Raw genomic sequence first — 6,272 nt, 5'->3', positions numbered from 1 at the left:
TACTTGGCTTTCTGCAACTAAATGTTTTAGAGAAAGGTTGTCAGATATTACATAGAAGTTCGAGACATCTAGTGACGGTATTGAGAATTCAAAATAAAAGAGTAGCTACGGATTAGCAAGCTGCTGCCACCTGTTACATAACTTTCCAACTACGTATATATATGCCATCATAATTTTTTTTTCCAATAATAACATTCATACATCACCTGTTCTAATGAAACTGATATTTTTCACCCAACGTTATCCCTGTTTCAATGACGTATTGCCAGCAAGCATCCATCAGCGGAGACACAATGGGGCTTTCAGAATTTTTCTGAATTCTCAAGTTTATAGTGGATATAATATTATTTAGCTAAAATGGAATTTAAGTAAGTTCTTCCTGTCCGTCATCCAAACTACTTTAGACTTCCAAACTTATGCGTAAGAATCGAAATCTTACAGGATGGCTATTTATATCTGTCCGTCTATCTGTCAGTAAATACCAGTGATAAAACGGTGAGAGATAATGAAATTCATTACTCGAGAAGCGGGTCTTTGGAGTTGACACAGTGTTTAATGAATAGGTTTCACTGGAACCTATTAGAGCCAGTAAAATATAGAAATTAACCATTTCCAGCTTCAACGTTGATCGCTATAAAAAAAAATTAAAAAAAGAGATGGTTATACAGTAGGCAATATAGCAGTGGTGCCCCCCCCTCATGCCCATGACACCCCCCCTCAGTTGCCTATCCGTAGGTGTTCTTCCATGAAAATAAATCTTTTCGATTAATTTTTACACCCTCTCAAATATATTTATATAGATTGTAACCCCCCCAAATATTTCAATGACGCAGTTTGCGTCATAGCCCCCCTTGTGGGCACCCCTGTATATAGCAATAAGCGGTTTTTTGGAATTGATTCAGCGCCTTAAGGAAAGATACTGTTTTTACTCGCATCTCTCTCTCTCTCTCTCTACAAAACAGGAAGTGACAGAAATCAACTACTACTTGTGGTTTCAGTATTAATCTCCATAGAACAAAAGATAGTGACAATCGGTTTTTTGGAATCGATTCAGTATTCCCAAAATAGGTTCCATCTACTTCATAACCCTCTATTCAAACAGGAAGTGACAGAAACAAACCATTTCCAGTTTCAACGTTGATTGACATAGAGCAGAAACGAGAAGCAGCAAGAAGCAGTCATTTGGAATCGATTCAGAAACGATAAGTGGCAGCAAAAAGCCGTCATTTAAAATCGATTCAGAAATGATAAGTGGAAAGAAGAAGCAGTCATTCGGAATCGATTCAGAAACGATAAGTGGCAACAAGAAGCCGTCATTTAAAATCGATACAGAAACGATAAGTGGCAACAAGAAGCAGTCATTTGGAGTCGATTCAGAAACGATAAGTGGCAGCAAGAAGCCGTCATTTAAAAACGATTCAGAAACGATAAGTGGCAACAAGAAGCAGTCATTTGGAATCGATTCAGAAACGATAAGTGGCAACAAGAAGCCGTTATTTAAAATCGATTCAGAAATGATAAGTGGCAAGAAGAAGCAGTCATTCGGAATCGATTCAGAAACGATAAGTGGCAACAAGAAGCCGTCATTTAAAATCGATACAGAAACGATAAGTTACAACAAGAAGCAGTCATTTGGAATCGATTCAGAAACGATAAGTGGCAGCAAAAAGCCGTAATTTAAAATCGATTCAGAAACGATAAGTGGCAACAAGAAGCAGTCATATGGAATCGATTCAGAAACGATAAGTGGCAGCAAGAAGCCGTCATTTAAAATCGATTCATAAACGATAAGTGGCAACAAGAAGCAGTCATTTGGAATCGATTCAGAAACGATAAGTGGCAGCAAAAAGCTGTCATTTAAAATCGACTCAGAAACGATAAATGACAACAAGAAGCAGTCATTTGGAATCGATTCAGAAACGATAAGTGGCAGCAAAAAGCCGTAATTTAAAATCGATTCAGAAACGATAAGTGGCAACAAGAAGCAGTCATATGGAATCGATTCAGAAACGATAAGTGGCAGCAAGAAGCCGTCATTTAAAATCGATTTAGAAACGATAAGTGGCAACAAGAAGCAGTCATTCGGAATCGATTCATAAACGATAAGTGGCAGCAAGAAGCCGTCATTTAAAATCGATTCAGAAACGATAAGTGGCATCAAGAAGCACTCATTTAAAATCGATTCAGAAACGATAAGTGGCAACAAGAAGCAGTCATTTGGAATCGATTCAGAAACGATAAATGGCAGCAAAAAGCCGTCATTTAAAATCGATTCATAAACGATAAGTGGCAACAAGAAGCAGTCATTTGGAATCGATTGAGAAAAGATAAGTGGCAGCAAGAAGCCGTCATTTAAAATCGATTCAGAAACGATAAGTGGCAAGAAGAAGCAGTCATTCGGAATCGATTCAGAAACGGTAAGTGGCAGCAAGAAGCCGTCAATTGAAATCGATTCAGCGTTTCAAGTACATGTTTCCTTTCCTCCGATAACTCTCTATTTAAGCCTGAAGTGATACAAATTAACAATTTCCGGTTTCAACGTTGACCACCGGAAATAACGTTTCGATAGAACAAATACGGTTATATTAGGTTGTCTAAAGTTATTAAGCCTTTCATGACACATTGTGAATACATTTATTGTGATTTGAAATTAACATTATAAAACCATATTGTAAAACCCTGTCTAATATAGGTTGTACGTAGAGCGTTCGGAATCGACTCTCACAACCAGCTTTTACTATAAAAATTCCATTATAACAGTATTTTACAAAAACACGAGGGTGAGTCAAAAATTATCTACACTTTTCTCATAACTTTTCTTACATTGCGCACTTTGTCTTCTGTCTTCGCATATTTTATTGTTATACTGTTGTGGTAATGCTGTAAAAGTGTGACCTTAATTCCTCCATTTTTCTTCCTTCTGTTGGAGATATATCATGGCTGTTCCATTAGAAGTTTGCACCAAAGAGGAACAACGAGCAGTGATCCGATTCCTCTAGTCGGAGGGTGTCAAATAGAGTGTTGCACCCGCCGGCCCGAATGTACCTAGGCCCGGCCCGATAAGTTTTTTTTAATTCTTGTCCCAAGCCCGGCCCGGGCCCGAAAAATTTTAATTTTTTTGACACGACCCCGGCCTGATAATTAAAAAAAATACCTCGAGCCCCAATCTTTCTCAAAATTTAGTATTAAACTTGACCTAACCCTCAGAAACATTTTCTAAACTCTGGTTCACAACCTCACGTTTGCCTCCCGAATGGTACCATTGCCTCCTAGAACTTTGCCTGTCATCGAGAGAACAAAAACTTCATTTCCTGTTACATAAATCTAACTTAATTGATTTTTAGCATAAAGTGAAGATGGCAATATTGTTTAGCGACAGGCAAAACTGTCCCAACCCTTCTTGTCATATTTGGGTTCAGTGAAGGTCAAGGTAAAAGCTCAATTTACCGCGCAATGCGTGCAATCCTCTATAGTGAAAGTCAAGCAGGGATGAATTCAGGGGGTAGCCCGGGGGGGAATTTCCCCCCGAAGAAAATTCATTCCCCCCGGAGGAACTTCTAAAATTTCAGTCACAAAATGTAGAAATTACTTCACTCAATTATTTTCTTTTCTTTCGTTGCACGTGCAGACGAAATCCGCTCTCTCAATGTACATATAAATTACACAGACCCATTCTATATAAATATTAAACATCTAAGATAGAATACCAAATAGTCAATAAAATCTGTATTTCTTAACGCTATGACCGAGTTTGGCAGAACATGAAATTAACAACTGTTGAAGAAAGTTTTGTATTTTAGTAGGTACTATACTCTCGCCCTATATTATATACTAGTAGGTAGCACTTGCACAGTTGAGATAGGAAAGGGAAGGAAAGATAGGGAAGATCTCTCGATCATTCCATATGATCTGTATGTCAGCAGACTTCAGTTCTTAAAAATGTACAGTTCTTGCATTATTTGAAATAGAGCGCCTAAATCCTATTTCTCGCATCGGAAGTAACAGACTTAAATGTGTTTTACGATTGTTAAAGAAAACACAACCTTCTGTAACTAAAAATAAGTCAGTTAAAGGGTGAAATTCAGAGGCCGTCATTTAGAGGGATAAGGGAGGAACAGTTATCCCTCCTGGGTTAGAGATTTATATAGAATTTATCAATATAATAGTAGTATATAAGTGAAAGATTGCTATTGAAGGTGACGAAGATTCTGCTCAGTGCCGTGGCAAGGGGGAGGGGCAAGCGGGGCGACGGCCCCGGGTGCCGAAGAAAGGGGCCCAAAATTCGGGAGGGGAAAAGAAAGGAAAAGAAGGAAAGAAAAAAGAGAGGAATGAAACGCATGTGCACATATATAAAATGAAAGGAAAAAAGTAATAAAAAGTGCTCAAAATCAAGGAAAAGCAGGGTTTACTTTTTAAAATTTTATCATCTTTCGTGGCTGGTCTGTCGACCTCACTCATATGTACGGGGTGCCGTCGTATACTCTCACGCCAAGCGCTGATTTTCCACGACACGGCACTAATCCTACTGAAGATTTCGTAAACTAAACTATTGATGTGTATGCAGTGAAGAAACCAAAGCTAATATGCTTGATTAGATTCAGAAGTGTGAGAAAGAATGATTACTTTTTGTTAAGATATTCCTATGTATGTTTGTTTTAGGACAAAAAATATTTGAGTTAATTTAAATCTTTTTTAAAAAATTCTACATTAGTAACAAACAGTAACTACTGAATATAAGAAAAAATAACTAAAATAGCTACTGTAAATAGCAGTTAAAGTTTAGTCTAAAATATTTTTGCCAGTCTTTATTTAATGTTTTAAATAAAATTAAACGATTATTTTTTAAAATTATAATCTCACATTGAAAATTTATCAACAATTAGTCTCAATATTATGTAAGATTTGCATGTGAATGGAATTGTTAAATATGCTGCTTTCTTGTAAAAAAAAAAAAAAAAAAAAAAAAAAACGAAAAACAACCCTCCCCCCGAGGAGTTCACATTCCCCCCCGAATGAAAATGTCTGAATTCAACACTGAAGTCAAGCCGCTAAGCAACACAAAATGTAAATAGCTATTGCATTCTTTGTAACATTTTTCACGGGTGCACTTCTTCAACGTTTGCCTTTATTCCAATTATCGTTTAACGAAAGTCAATAATTATTAAAAAATTACAATTAATCGGCCCCAGCCCGGCCCGATCTCAAGAGAAATCAGTGTCGGCCCGGCCCAAAGATATAACAGAGTCGGCCCGCCCAAGCCAGGCCCGCGGGCCAGTTCTTTTGTGTCAAAGGGTCACACATTCATCGCAATATGGGAGGAGTGCACTATCACGGAAAACTGTGTTTTTGTGGCTCGAGAAGTTTAAAAGTGGTCGAAGAAGTGTAGCGCATGAAGAATAAGCAGGACGTCCATCAACTTCCACTAGAGATGGCAACATTCAGCAAGCTCGAGAGATTGTTCTGGCGAATCACTATCGATGACTGACTTTCACTTGTTTGGGCCACTCAAGGATGCTTTGCGTGGTTGCCGATTTGCCTCAGGTGTAGACGTGCAAAATGCGGTGCAAAAGTGGCTTCACGTCACGACCAACAGAAAACCTTTTATTTGGAAGGAATACGTAAGCTCGTTGACCGTTGGGCCAAGTGCATTGATAAGGAGGGAGATTACGTAGAAAAATGATGTGCACAGTATAACCCTAGCTTCATGTAAATAAACTGTAGAATGAAAAGTGTAGATAATTTTTGATTTGCCCTCGTACTACAAAGATAAGTTTGTAAGGTTAGATATAGGTAGTATTTTGACCGTGAGGTCGCAGACAGGATCTCCACAAAGCCCCGAAGCAGGCTAGGCAGAGTGGCGTTAGGCAGCGATTAGAGGGGCAGTTCCCCCACTTTTTTCAAGTGACCCATTAATGTATATAGAGTTTCATTTGGAAATGTAAAGTTTTTGTATGTATTACTGGTTCATAGAAAAAAAATGTGCCATACAATATTTTCCGTTGCGTCAGTACGTATTGGTTGTCTTCCCGTGGAGTTAAGAAAGCTTGCCATGGAAAATGGTCCAAAATTTAATCTATTAGAGCGCAACAATTCCAGCATACTTTTATTTCTTCTTACAAGGGTTCAATATCTTAATCAGCCGCTTTGAAACTAACTGAGAGAATATTTCGCAAAAAAAAAAAAAAAAAAAAGTCTTTCACCAGTTATTCTTTAATTGCACAAAAATTGACAGTTCCTAAAATGTCTTTTCATCTTTCTAATAGGAAGGAATA

The sequence above is a fragment of the Thermobia domestica genome, chromosome 13 (genome assembly GCF_964235325.1).
Source record: "Thermobia domestica chromosome 13, izTheDome1.hap1.1, whole genome shotgun sequence".
Lineage (NCBI taxonomy): Eukaryota > Metazoa > Arthropoda > Insecta > Zygentoma > Lepismatidae > Thermobia > Thermobia domestica.
Note: the sequence above shows the minus strand (reverse complement) of the source record.